Source organism: Calypte anna, chromosome 2 (assembly GCF_003957555.1).
Source record: "Calypte anna isolate BGI_N300 chromosome 2, bCalAnn1_v1.p, whole genome shotgun sequence".
Classification (NCBI taxonomy): Eukaryota; Metazoa; Chordata; class Aves; order Apodiformes; family Trochilidae; genus Calypte; species Calypte anna.
In genome coordinates this window covers 3,069,976-3,083,660 of record NC_044245.1, presented here as the reverse complement: position 1 = coordinate 3,083,660, position 13,685 = coordinate 3,069,976, and the positions used below count along the sequence as shown (strand labels likewise).

Genomic DNA, 13,685 nt, shown 5'->3' with positions numbered 1-13,685 from the left:
GTAAGCTCAAGGGACAGGAGATGGGATGTGGAGATGCTCAGCTTGTATGGAGGGTGAATTGTGGCTTGGTTTGAGAGTCAGCCCTACCAGAGTAAGCAAGGAATGGGTTATCCAGGGTGCTCTGCATGTCCAGGGAATCTGTTCTAGTCACAGGATCATCAAATATCTCAAGTTCAAATCATAAAATCATAGAATTGGCTGAGTTGGAAGTGATCTCAGAGATCATCAAGTCCAACCCTCGATCCACTACTGCTGCAGTTCCCAGCCCATGGCACTCAGTGCCACATCCAGTCTCTTTTGAAATATCTCCAGACACGGAGAATCCACTACTTCCCTGGGCAGCCCATTCCAATGCCTGATCACCCTCTCCAGAAAGAAATTCTTTCTCATCTCCAACCTAAACCTCCCCTGGCACAACTTGAGACCCTTTGTGCCCTCTTGTCTTGCTGAGAGTTGCCTGGGAAAAGAGCCCAACCCCCCCCTGGCTCCAACCTCCTTTCAGGGAGTTGGAGAGAGTGATGAGGTCTCCCCTGAGCCTCCTCTTCTCCAGCCTCAACACCCCCAGCTCCCTCAGCCCTTCCTCACAGGACTTGTGCTGGATCCCTTCACAGCCTCCTTGCTCTTCTCTGGACCTGCTCCAGGACCTCGATATCCTTCCTGGAGGGGAGAACTGGACACAGGACTCGAGGTGTGGCCTCACCAGCGCTGAGCACAGGGGCAGAATCACTTCCTTGGATCTGCTGAAAGGATCTAGAAGGATCATGGAGTCCAACACACTTCAGTCATCACACAGATGGTGTGGTCAGCTCATAGGAACAAGGAATGGGATCACCATGGAGCAGTGGACACATCCCCCTCTTGCACCTCCACACACACTCAGCCTGTCAGTCACCTTCCCCATCCTGGCCAAGCCCCAAGGAGAAGTCACAGAATTATAGAATGGTTTGAGTTTGAAGAGACTTTAGAGATCATCTCATTCCAACCCCCCTGCCATGGGCAGGGACACCTCCCACCAGCCCAGGCTGCTCCAAGCCCCATCCAACCTGGCCTGGAACACTTCCAGGGATGGAACAGCCACAGCTTCCCTGGACAACCTGTTCCAGGGTCTCACCAGCCTCATAGTGAAGATTTTTTTCCTAATGTCCAACCTAAATCTCCTCTCTTCCAGTATAGGCCCATAACCCCTCATTCCATCACTTCATGCTCTTGCAAATAAAATCCCTCCCCATCTTTCCTGGAGCCCCTTCAGGCACTGGAAGGTGCTCCAAGGTCTCCCTGGAGCCTTCTCTTCTCCAGGCTGAACAATCCCAACTTTCTCAGCCTGAGCTGCTCCATCTTTGGATCATCCTCATGGCCTCCTCTGGGAAGTGGAGCTTTGGGAGTGAGTAGAAGGGGAGAATCTCCTCCCAAGTGATCACTTCTCCACCAGCTTCCAGCATCTTATAAAATCCTGACTGTTTTCATCTGCCACTTGGGGCATCACCAATTTCCTCCTTTTTCATGTCCATACAAGAGCTCTGGTGGGGATGTAGGGATGTGGGGGGAGACATTTGGCCTCTCTGCTGTGGGAGGGAAGGGGCTGGGTGAAAAAAATGCATCCCTGGGCAGGTCTGTTTGTGCAAAGCCATTGTGGAAGAGGGACAAATCCTGCATTCCTCAGCACAGGAATCCGGGTGATGTCACCTCCTGCCTGGTGGCAGCAGCATTCCTGCCCACCCTGACTCCCTCCAGGCAGCCTTTGCTACAAATATTTATTTTGGCTTGGGTTTTGGAAGCTTCCCATTATTAGAAGGAATAACAGCAGGATGGACTCCCCTAGTGTAAGGTTTCTCTCAGTACCAGCACAGGTCAATAGAGGTTCACACCAAACAACATTTTTACTACCAGTAGCAGGAGTAGGGTGGATTTTTTGGGGGGTTGTTTTTAAATGGTGCTGTGGAGACTCAGAGATAATCAGAAATCTCTTAAAATAGAAATATACCTGCTCCAGTAAACCAGTTTCAAGCAGATTTGCTCAGATTTCTCATGCATACAACTAAATTGGAGGCACCTGGAGATGCCCATAATGCTGGGGCTTTCTCTCCTCCCTTCCTAACAGGATACACTTAGTAAGATACATCAAGTAGGTTGCCTAAAGCAAGCCAGGATCCTTCCCAAGCAACTGGTCTGGGATAAATTGCCCTTTTGCCTGGAAGCTCCAGTAGTTTCTTGGAAAAATATTGCAAGGGTGTGGGTGGGTGATCATAGAATCACAGAATTGGCTGGGTTGGAAGGGACCTCAGAGATCATCAAGTCCAACCCTTGATCCACTACCACTGCAGTTCCCAGCCCATGGCACTCAGTGCCACATCCAGTCTCTTTTGAAATATCTCCAGACACGGAGAATCCACTACTTCCCTGGGCAGCCCATTCCAATGCCTGATCACCCTCTCCAGAAAGAAATTCTTTCTAATCTCCAACCTAAACCTCCCCTGGCACAACTTGAGGAAATTTCTCTTGTCCCATCACTTCTTCCTTGGGAGCAGAGCCCAAACCCCCCCTGGCTCCAACCTCCTCTCAGGGGGTTGCAGAGAGCCAGAAGGTCTCCCCTCAGCCTCCTCTGCTCCAGGATCAACACCCCCAGCTCCCTCAGCTGCTCCTGATTTCTGCTCCAGACCCTTCCCCAGCTCCATTCCCTTCTCTGGACACTCTCCATCCAGAATTAGTGGGGTGGGATCTCACTCAAGTCTCTACTTTTACCAACCCATGAGCTGTGCCACTGAGCTCCTAGCAAAGGATTAAGAGGAGGAGGGATGGGAGTGGAAATGGGATGAGCTGCATCCTACAAGCAGCACGAGGGATCTGAGTGCATGGATGAGCTGGGGTTGGGCTGTAAAAGCAGCACATTGAGGCTCTCACTTCTGGAGGTCTCCCCAGCTCTCCATCTCTCTTCCATCACCATCTGATCACCTTGTTCTGCCAGCTCAGGGATGCTGTGAGCATGGCCAGCAGCCCCCAAGCATCTCCACCTGGCCCTTTGGGTACCAGGCACATCCTTCATCAGCGCTACAGCTAAATCCAGATGGATTCCCACCAGGATGAGGGGTGGGATGATGGTTTCTCCTTCCCACATGGGGCCCAGAGGCTGCAGCAACCTCTCTGAGCCAGGCAGGAGGCCTCAGGCACTTTGCATGGCCCTAAATCAACCCTTTGCTTTAATTAGCTCAGGACTTTCATCAAGGGCTCCCTTGTTTTGAAGTTCTGGTGATAAGAGGCTGCAGAGAATATTCCAAACTGTACACAAACCCCGGGCTTCCAACATAAACACCACGGAAAAAATTCCCTGTAAATCATGGGTTGGAGCTCACCCTCACCAGAAATATTAAAAAAAAACCCAACATAATTCTTGGAATGGCTAAAAAAGCTGCCAGGAGGGGATCTGAAGCCAGGAGACAAACTGGTGCAAAAAGTTTGTGAGAAAGCAGCTGCTGGGAGCAGAGCTTCCTCCTCATCCTCCCACCTCGGGATCTCTGGTCCTAAATAAATAAATCAAAAGGACCCCAGGGTAAATAAATGAGCTCCAGGCAACGTCTTGGTGGTGAAACCTTGCATGTGTTTGCTGTTAGACATAGGATTTCTTGCAGAAAGCCTCTTGTTGCTCTCCTCCTGACCTGGCTGCATCCATCTCCTCCTGTTTTCCTGGGCATCCCTCTCTGCTGGAACACCCAGAAGTAAGAGTGTCCTGCAAACCAGCTTCAGAAGTGCACTACACACTCCCCCAGCTCATGCTGACCTTGAGGATTGAAGGAGAAGAGCAAAAATTCCAGCATTTGCCACTGGATCTTCAGCTTTGGTCAAACCCTGCAGCAACCTGGTGAGTTCTGAAGGGAGAGGGACACCTCCCACCAGCCCAGGTTGCTCCAAGCCCCATCCAACCTGGTCCTGAACACCTCCAAGGAAGGGGATCCACAACCTCTCTGGGCAAAGGATGTCCTAGGAAGCTTTGCTCCATTGGAGCTCTTCACCTCTGCCTGCATGGGGACACTGGGAAGGGCTCCATGCACCCCAAGCTCCACCAAATCCTTGTTCCCCATGAACGCCACGTCCATCCCATTGCAAACCTCTGGATCTGTTCAACCAGGAGCTGGAGCTATGGCTCACCCCTTAAGCAAAGACTTTCTTGCCTGTCTCCATCCAGCCCTGCCACTTTAAAATGTGCTTTTTCTGGGCAGTTTGCAGTCTGAGAGCAGCCACCTCCTGCGAAAAGAAGCCAAGAACATGACCAAGGCAGCATTCCCTGGGGTGTCCTTGGACAAGTGGCTCCAGGAGCTCCAAGCAGCTCCTCCTGACCTCCCCATTGCTGCTCCAGCAGCTGGAACACCTCACAAACCAGCAGCACACCCCAGGCATAACTAAACACAGCATCATCCGGGTTGGAAAGGAGCTCTGGGATCATCAAGTCCAACCCTTGATCCACTCCCCCCGTGGTTCCCAGCCCATGGTACTCAGTGCCACATCCAGTCTCTTCTTAAAAACCTCCAGGGATGGAGAATCCACCCCCTCCCTGGGCAGCCCATTCCAGTGTCTGAGCACCCTCTCTGCAAAGAATTTCTTCCTCATCTCCAACCTCACCCTCCCCTGGCAGAGCTGAAGCCCATGGCCTCTTGTCTCACTGATAGAGCCTGACCCCCCCCTGGCTCCAACCTCCTTTCAGGGAGTTGGAGAGAGTGATGAGGTCTCCCCTGAGCCTCCTCTTCTCCAGCCTCAACACCCCCAGCTCCCTCAGCCCTTCCTCACAGGATTTGTGCTGGATCCCTTCAATGTGTTGGAGCATCTCCAATGACCCAAACGTGGGCAACCAAAACCAGCCCAGGGTGGCTCAGCTGCATCCCCTGGAGTTTGGGTGCTTGGGGTGGTTTCCCCTTTCCTGAAGGATCCCAGGAGAAACCAGATTATCAAATGAGGTTCTTCCACAGCTTCTTTTTCCCTTCTTTCCTTCCTCTCCTCCAGCATCACTTCTTTTTGATTACCTTGATCTGGTTTGATTTGATGCTCTCCAGAGCTTGACCTGCCTCACATCTTCCACCCCACCCATCACAAAGAGGAGAGGAAAAGGCTGCTCTCCTGCTGCAGAAAGCCCCCAAGGGACATTGGCAGCACTTGCAGAGGCCACCAGGTCACTGGAAGGGAGGGACATCATGTCACTAGATAGCTACTACTCCCCAGGGCTTGGCAAGGGGGGAGCTGCCTGGCCTGGAAAGGAAACAGAGGACATTCATCTGGAGGACGTTTCATCTCCCAGTGATGCTGCTTAACTATTTCTGTCTGGGAGCAGGGAGGAAAGGGTTGGGCAGAGGAATGTCATTGTCCCCCCCAAGCAGGAAAATAAAAAGCTAACAACAAAAGAAAAAAAAAAGAGGAAAAAAAAAAAAGATGATAAAAACGTGCCTGGAGGAATTTGGCTCAGGCTCATGTTTGAATCAGCATCAGGATTTCCAGAGCAGAAGCTTCTGGGATGGACAGAAGGGTGTTCTCCAGGGCTGAAATCCCTAGAGAATGTCACTGGGGGTGGTGGGGTGGATTAACTCTGCACCCAGAGGTCCTCAGGGCCAGGCAGGAGCTGGCAGGGATGCTTCAGCGTGGTGGCTCCTGGCAGCATTTCTGGGCTGGTTTCCAGTGGTTTGGGCCATTTACATCTTACTGGTGCCACCTGCAGCTTGCTGGCCTCCACCTCGTGTTTGAAAGGTGCTCTGAACACACCTGTAAAGCTCTTGGCCCAGAGTGTGTTTAAGAAAGGTTGGAAAAGTTGTGGTCAGGAAGAAGGAAGCAAAGGAGAAACGCAGCCTCGGGAGGCACCGAGACCCCTCAGCCCTTGCTGGGTCCAAATGGGTCTGAATTTGGCTGAAATGGGGATGCTGGATGTAAAATCCCTCAGAAAGGAGGGTCCCCTGACCACCAGCACCATCCTGGTCTCCATGGAACTGATGATGCTGCTGGGTTCCCTCCACCTTCCTTCCATTGGGACATCTTTCCATGGTGGTGGCATCTCCCAGGAATGATGGCCAAGGCTGCTGAGTGTCATTAATGATCCAGGTGATGGGACTGAGCCTGGGGACAGCCCCCCAAGTTGTGGGGAAGCAGGAGACAGCAGGGATGGGGCAGCACTGCTGAGTTGGGGGACCTCAGTAGGATGGAGAAATGGGTTGGTGGGAGCCAGGTGAAATCCTACAGAGGCAAAAGCAGAATGGTGGAGGGAGAGGACACAGGACAGAGGACACAGCTCTGAAGACAAGGAACAAGAGTCCTGGTGCTCAGGCTGGATGTCAGTCATCACCAAGGCCACCCCTACACTGAGCTGTGGTGTGAGGGCTGCTCTGATCCTCTCTGTTCTGCTCCTGTAAGACCCCAACCAGATCTGTGCCCAGTCTGGGGCTCCCCAGTACAAGAAGGGCACTGGAGAGAGTCCTGCAGAGACTTCCAAAGTTTTTCTTGGAGAATGGGATGTCCAAGAAAGAGGCAGAAAGAGCTGGGTCTGATCAGCCTGGAGATGAGAAAGGGACCTTGTGGGTGTGTGAGAGGATGTGGTCCAGATTATTTTCAATACCTTGTTTTAAGAAACAAACCAAACCAGAACTAAACTGTCAGATATGAGAAAAAACTGCCCAGAGAGGAGGTGGTGGGATCTCAAAACTCAACTGGCCAAGTTTCTGAGTGACCTGATCTTAGAGCTGCCTGGTGGGAGGGTGCAGAGAAGGTGGTGCAGATGCTTCTCCAAAGTGCACACTGAAGGGCCAAGCTGCAGCCAGAAAAACTCCCAAGTGGATATGAAATCCAGGTCTCCATGACAAACACTGGCACAGGGAGCTTGTGGGATCTCCACCTTTGGAGATAACTCGACTAGACAGGGCCCTGGGCAGCTTCATCCAACATCAAACTTGGCTCTGCTCCATGACCTTCTGAGATACTTTCAGCCTCTGTTGCCCTCCAGTTGCACAACTCAACCTCAAGATTCCCATCAGTCCCCCCCTTCCTCAGCATCCCCTTCATCCCTGCACCCACCAGTGACCTGGGGAGGTTGGGATCCTCCCCAGGAGACTGCTCTGACCCCTGGGTGAGCACAGAAGAGGCTGTGAAGATCTCCTGGGATTTCCAAGCCCCCTGTACAGAACCACCTCACCCCTCAGGGACATCCCAGGGCACCTGGCAGGCAGCCCCAGGGTCCCCCCACCTTTTGGGAAGGCAGCTGGGACATCCCACAGCACCCAAAAACACCACCAGGCCCTTCTACAGAGACAAAAATAAGAGAGGAAAAAATTGCTTTAGCAAAGTTAGAGGTGAAAGAGTTGAGTTAGAAGTGAAACACCAATTAACCTCCTGCACCTTCATGAATTTATAGGAGGGGGCACCTTGTTTTCCACCCATTTCCCCTCTCCCCTACAGCTCTGGCCCTGGGTTTCATGCAGCAACCCTGCACAAACTCCTTTTTTTTTTTTTTTTTTTATTCTTTTCCTGGCAGCCAGGAGCAGAAATCAAGGCAGTTTCTGTGGCCACTGACCAAGATCTCCAAGAAACAGAGTGGGTCAAAGGGAGCTGCACAACCTCAGAAATGACCCTTGGGCTGGTTGGATAAACTTTGGGTGGAAGAGCTCCAAACAAGCCATAAATTAGGAGAGAGTCCTCTGCAGTGTTTGGACCTGCAGAAATCCAGGGAATGTTGCTGTGGTCCTGCCTTACAGGGGATGGAGGGGTTTCCTTATGACGCACACCCCAAAAAAAAGTAATAATAAATTCTTCTGGTATTTCAGTCTTGGCCAAGCCCCAAGGATTGTCTCAGAAACAGCTTGCAGGAGCACAAAACCCAGCTTCCCCCCCAGCCCTGGGTCCCTTTCCCCCCATTCCCACATTCCTGTGACACATTGGAGCTGGGGATTTCCTTCCTCCAGCTTCCTCAGGAGGCTCCTGGCAGAGGAGAAGTTGCCCTGCTGTGGTTTTTGAAGGTAATTTGAGTGAAAGAAGGAGGTGCCCGTGGGTTCCTAAGGCTCAGGGGACTCTGCTTCCCACTGAGTGCTGGGAATAGATGGAAACATTTTGGGATGGGAGCTGGAGCCCCCAGGGTGTACAAGAGGCACAGCCTGGAGCAGAAGGGGTCAGGAGGTCCCTCTTGGCAGCCCCCACTCTCAAGGGATGTCTGGATAAATGCTGGGTGCAACCAAATTTACGGTGATTATACCAAAAACCTGGAGGTGGGGTGGGTGTAGCTAAGGGTCATGCCCCAACCACAAGGATAATCAGGATTTTAATGAGGATGGAACTAATAAAGGCCACAGAAATGCAGCAGCTGCAGCAGATCTAAAGAAAATTCAGCTAAGGGACTTGAAGAAGCTGATGGGGGACACAAGTTGGAGAAGGAGATCTCACTCCAGAAGAGTTTGGAAGCCAACAGGAGAGATTTCTCCCAAGGAAAGCTTCGTGCTGCTCAGCATCCTCATGATCCTTGCTGGTGATGCTGCTGCTGTTGAGCCACTGCCCTCCCCGTGCCTCAGTTTCCAAAGCAGGAGGGAAGAAACCCTTTGGAGATGCAAGGATGAGGAGTTTGCTGACATCCTTGGGTGTTGTTTTTAAAAGCAACACAAAAGCACCTTCCAGAGAACATAAACTGATCAATGGACCTTTTGTCCAGGGGTTGGAGACACAAAACCACATTTTCTGCTGGGATGAGCTCCCATGGGTGCTGGTCCGGCCTTCCCAGACCCGTTTGTGATCCATGGGTGGCACCTCAGCTCATGCTTTGAAAGCCAACACATTGCAGAGCCCCAGATGGATTGCCAGGAAGCTGAACATAAGCCAGCAGTGTGCCCAGGTGGCCAAGAAGGCCAATGGCATCCTGGGCTGGATCAGGAACAGCGTGGCCAGCAGGTCCAGGGAAGGGATTCTGCCCCTGTGCTCAGCCCTGGTGAGGCCACAGCTTGAGTCCTGTGTCCAGTTCTGGGCCCCTCAGCCCTTCAGGAAGGAGATTGAGGTGCTGGAGCAGGTCCAGAGAAGAGCAAGGAGGCTGTGAAGGGATCCAGCACAAGTCCTGTGAGGAAGGGCTGAGGGAGCTGGGGGTGTTGAGGCTGGAGAAGAGGAGGCTCAGGGGAGACCTCATCACTCTCTCCAACTCCCTGAAAGGAGGTTGGAGCCAGGGGGGGGTTGGGCTCTTTTCCCAGACAACTCTCAGCAAGACAAGAGGGCAGGGTCTCAAGTTGTGCCAGGGGAGGTTTAGGTTGGAGATTAGAAAGAATTTCTTTCTGGAGAGGGTGATCAGGCATTGGAATGGGCTGCCCAGGGAAGTAGTGGATTCTCCATGTCTGGAGATATTTCCAAAGAGCCTGGATGTGGCACTGAGTGCCATGGGCTGGGAACCACGGGGGGAGTGGATCAAGGGTTGGACTTGATGATCTCTGAGGTCCCTTCCAACCCAGCCAATTCTATGATTCTAAATTTTCTCTGCCAGCAGAAATCTCAGAAACATAACCCAAAGGACCAGGGAAAACCAGACCCTGAAGCATCTTCCTCTGCCCATCTCTGAGATGGGAGGGATGGAGGATTAGGGATGGAGCTGGGTCAGAAAGTCCCAGAGCACTGAGGGATTTTCCACCAGGAAAAACCTCAGACACTGAGAGTTTAATCCCAAACTCCCTGGAGCTGGATCTGCCCTGCCTGGCACCACGGGGGATGATTTATGCCCTCACAAAGTGTGCACCCAACTGACTCCAAATAGGGAGGTTGTGACTCCTGCCACCAGCAGAAAAAAAAAAAAAAAAAAAAACCTTTCCCCATCCAAGAGATGGGGAAAAAAAGCAGAAAATTAAGAGCAGGGAAGAAGGGGGGGAGCAGAGGGAAGGGGTCTGCAAAGCACCGGGATTCAGCCGCTCGGCAAAATAAAACAGAGGGGAAAAAAAACCTCAACCCCACAACGCAAAAACTCCCGACAAACCAGCAGGATAAAAAATAAATAATAAAAGTAACATACGGAGAAGCTCTGGGTGGGCTCAGTCCTGTGCAGAATCGTCCCATCCTTCCCCGCCGTGGTGCAGCCCCTGAAGGCTCCTGGAAAACCTTTTCCTCCCTTCCCACCCCTCCGGACTCCGCTCCCTTCCCGCTGCTCCCGGCTGGAGACGGTGACGTGGAGACCTCCACCGGGAGAAGCTCCTCCAAGGCTGGAATCCTCAGCCCCGGGAATCCAGGGCTTCGTTCTTTGCCTTTGGTTTATTTAGTTTGTTGAGTTTGTTTTTTTTTCCTTTTTTTTTTTTTTTTTTTTTAATTTCCTTATAAGCACCCACAAAAAAAAAAAAAAAAAAAAAAAAAAAAAAAAAAAAAAAAAAGAAAAAAAAAAATCCGAGTAGGCAGTGATGGTTTCAGGAGCCACGAGCAATGCAAAGGGAAACAAAAATAATATAAATCAAATTGTCTAAAGGTTTAGAGCTAATGACAGCCAAGAGAGAGAGAGGTTCTTGGAGCAGGAGAGGTGGGAAGCAGAGCTGGATTTTTCCTTTTTTATTATTTATTTTTTTATTTCCTTATAAGAACCCACCAAAAAGAGTCCAGGAAAAAAAATTGAGAAGATGGTGATGGTTTTATGAACCATGAACAATCCAAAGGGAAAAAAATCAAATAATTTAAATTGTCTAAAGGTTTAGAGCTAATAATAGCCAAGAGAGAGAGAGGTTCTTGGAGCAGGAGAGGTGGGAAGCAGAGCTGGATTTTTCCTTTTTTTTTTTTTAAATTTATTTCTTATAAGAACCCAGAAAAACAACCCAGAAAAACAACCAAGAAGACAGTGATGGTTTTAGGAACCACGAGCAATGCAAAGGGAAAAAAATCAAATAATTCAAATTGTCTAAAGGTTTAGAGATAATAACAGCCGAGAGAGAGAGAGGTTCTTGGAGCAGGAGAGGTGGGAAGCAGAGCTGGATTTCTTTTTTCTTTTTTATTTCCTTAAAAGCACCCACCAAAAAAAGTCCAGGAAAAAAAAATCAAGGAGTTTGTGATGGTTTCAGGAACCACGAGCAATGCAAAGGGAAACAAAAATAATATAAATCAAATTGTCTAAAGGTTTAGAGCTAATAATAGCCAAGAGAGAGAGGTTCTTGGAGCAGGAGAGGTGGGAAGCAGAGCTGGATTTTTCCTTTTTTTTTTTAAATTTATTTCCTTATAAGAACCCAGAAAAACAACCAAGAAGGCAGTGATGGTTTTAGGAACCACGAGCAATGCAAAGGGAAAAAAAAAATTAATTAAATTGTCTAAGGGCTTAGAGCTAATAATAGCCAAGAGAGAGAGAGGTTCTTGGAGCAGGAGAGGTGGGAAGCAGAGCTGGATTTGTCCTTTTTCTTTTTAAAATTTATTTCCTTATAAGAACCCACCAAAAAGAGTCCAGGAAAAAAAATTGAGAAGATGGTGATGGTTTTAGGAACCATGAACAATCCAAAGGGAAAAATAAAATAATTTAAATTGTCTAAGGGTTAAGAGATAATGATAGCCAAGAGAGATCCTTGGAGCAGGAGAGGTGGGAAGCAGAGCTGGATTTCTTTTTTCTTTTTTTCTTTTTTATTTCCTTAAAAGCACCCACCAAAAAAAGTCCAGGAAAAAAAAATCAAGGAGTTTGTGATGGTTTCAGGAACCACGAGCAATGCAAAGGGAAAAATAAAATAATTCAAATTGTCTAAGGGCTTAGAGCTAATAATAGCCAAGAGAGAGAGAGGTTCTTGGAGCAGGAGAGGTGGGAAGCAGAGCTGGATTTCCTTGTTTTATTTTTAATTTTTTCTATTCCAACAGAAAGGGAAGACAGCTGCAAACTTGTCCTGCCCTCACAGCTACAGCAGCATCCAAACCCTCTTTCCCCACCTTAATTTTCATGTCTAAATGACCACCCCCAAGCTGCCCTCGTTGCTCAAACTCTGCATTTTTAGTATTTTCTGGTAGCTGGGGGCTCCCTGCCAGCCCCATCCCCATCCCAATCCCCATCCCCATCCCTCTTCATCCCTCTGCTCCTCTTCCCACCCGTTTTTTGCTAGGGGAGGAGAAGGGCTGGAAAAACAGCTGGAAAACAGCTGGAAGGGGACAGAGGGGACATTTTCCTCCTCCTCCAGCCCTTCCTGCTCTCAGCCAAAGGGTTTTGCCCCCCGTGCAGGTCTCCAGATGAAGGGGGAAGGGGGAGGTGGGGGTGATGTTGCCCTGAACACAAGGAGCAGGGATTAAATAATTGCCACCAACCCAGGCTGTGACCTTTGGTGCATTATCTGCTCCTTTGCTTTGCCAGCTCGCCTGATTTTCTGGCTGATCTCACAATAATTGATGTTTTCCTTAAAGGCCCCCGTGCTGCAGGGTGAGCTTTGGTTTCCAGAGGTCCAAAAATCACTGAGGTTTCACTGGCTGAAATTTAAAGAAACCTCCCCAAAACTTCGCAAATCCAACAGGAAGGGAGCTCTAAACCTGTAAAAATCTGCTGGTTCTTCAGTCTCTTAATCCTCCCAGGACCCAGTGCACGTCCCACGGTGTTTCTTTAGCAGCACCCACCTCAAAGTTACTCAAAAGTAACTTGTTTTGGGGTTTTTTTTTCCCCAGTTTTAAGGAGAAGGGATGTCCTTGCTCCTCGCCGGCACAGCTGGGATGTGGCAGCCAAGTTTTCATCCCCCCCATTTAATTTTTCAAGTGCATTTCTTCTCTCCAGCTGCTTTTCAGGGAGAAAAGAGCTGGGAAACAGCCTGGCTGACTGTGCAGGATGGGGGGGAAATGTTCCCAGAAAGGGTTTTTATAGGAGGAAATTAACTCAGAGGATGCGCCAGGGAAGGAGGAGGAGGAGGAGGAGAAGAGATGAAACCCCCAGCACTTGATCCTGCAGCTGCTGCTGCCCTTGACACAGTCCCAAGCTGATACTTCAGCCCAGATTACAGTTTTTCAAGCAGATTTTGGGTGAGGAAAACGCCCTCAGCAGAAACTGTTTCAGGAAATCCTTTTGTAGGCGCCCAGCTTGAAAAATAACCTTTAATATGCTTCTTAAAATAAAATAATTAAAACAAAACCAACACAAATATCTCAGCCTCGCTCTGTTTTGGAGCAAAGCCTCAGTTTTCAGCCACGTTTAAACCATTTTCAAGCAAAAACCTGGATCCAAATTTTAAAGGACAGCCCAGCCCCTGAGTGGGGTTGGATTTCTGCAGCTTAAGAACATGTTTAATATTAAATATTTTATAAGTATAAAAGAATGAGAAAAATGTTGATGGCTCCCCACGCTGACTTTATATCCAGCCATGATATGTCAAAAATACACTATATACACTACAAGGATCAATGAAGGAGTGATGCTGCCCCTGGCAAGAGGGACAGAGCCTCCTTTTGTCCCCAACCCCCATGTTTTCTCCCCCTCAGTGCCACCCCCAGCATCTCCCCTCTGCAGGGAGGTGATGGGATGAGCCCTACCTTTCACAGCTGGAGAAAAAAGAGGTTGGTCTGAGCAGCAGCTCTTCACCACATCACCAGAGACCTTCAGGGGAGGGAGGAAAAGCCCTGCAAGAGCACGACCCAGGCACAACCCTGCAACAAAGCCAAGGAGGAGGCGATTATTCCCGGGGCATCTCTCTGCCAGGCACAATAGGGCAGCGTTTCAGCACCCTTGCTCAATGCTCTTATTGTCCCTCATCCTGTGTGTGGTGGCACAGGGTGAAGCT

At 49.8% G+C, this 13,685-nt stretch overlaps 1 protein-coding gene across 1 annotated transcript in view; it reads right to left on the bottom strand.

The window, feature by feature from the left end:
* Nucleotides 1-10,059, bottom strand: part of LOC103529029 (gap junction gamma-1 protein) — a 31,882-nt gene extending 21,823 nt beyond the window's left edge. Inside the window, exon 1 of the mRNA XM_008494443.2 lies at nucleotides 9,992-10,059. The gene's annotated coding sequence lies outside the window, so the exon portion shown is untranslated. The remainder of the gene's footprint in view (nucleotides 1-9,991) is intronic.
* Between the last annotated feature and the right edge of the window lie 3,626 nt (nucleotides 10,060-13,685).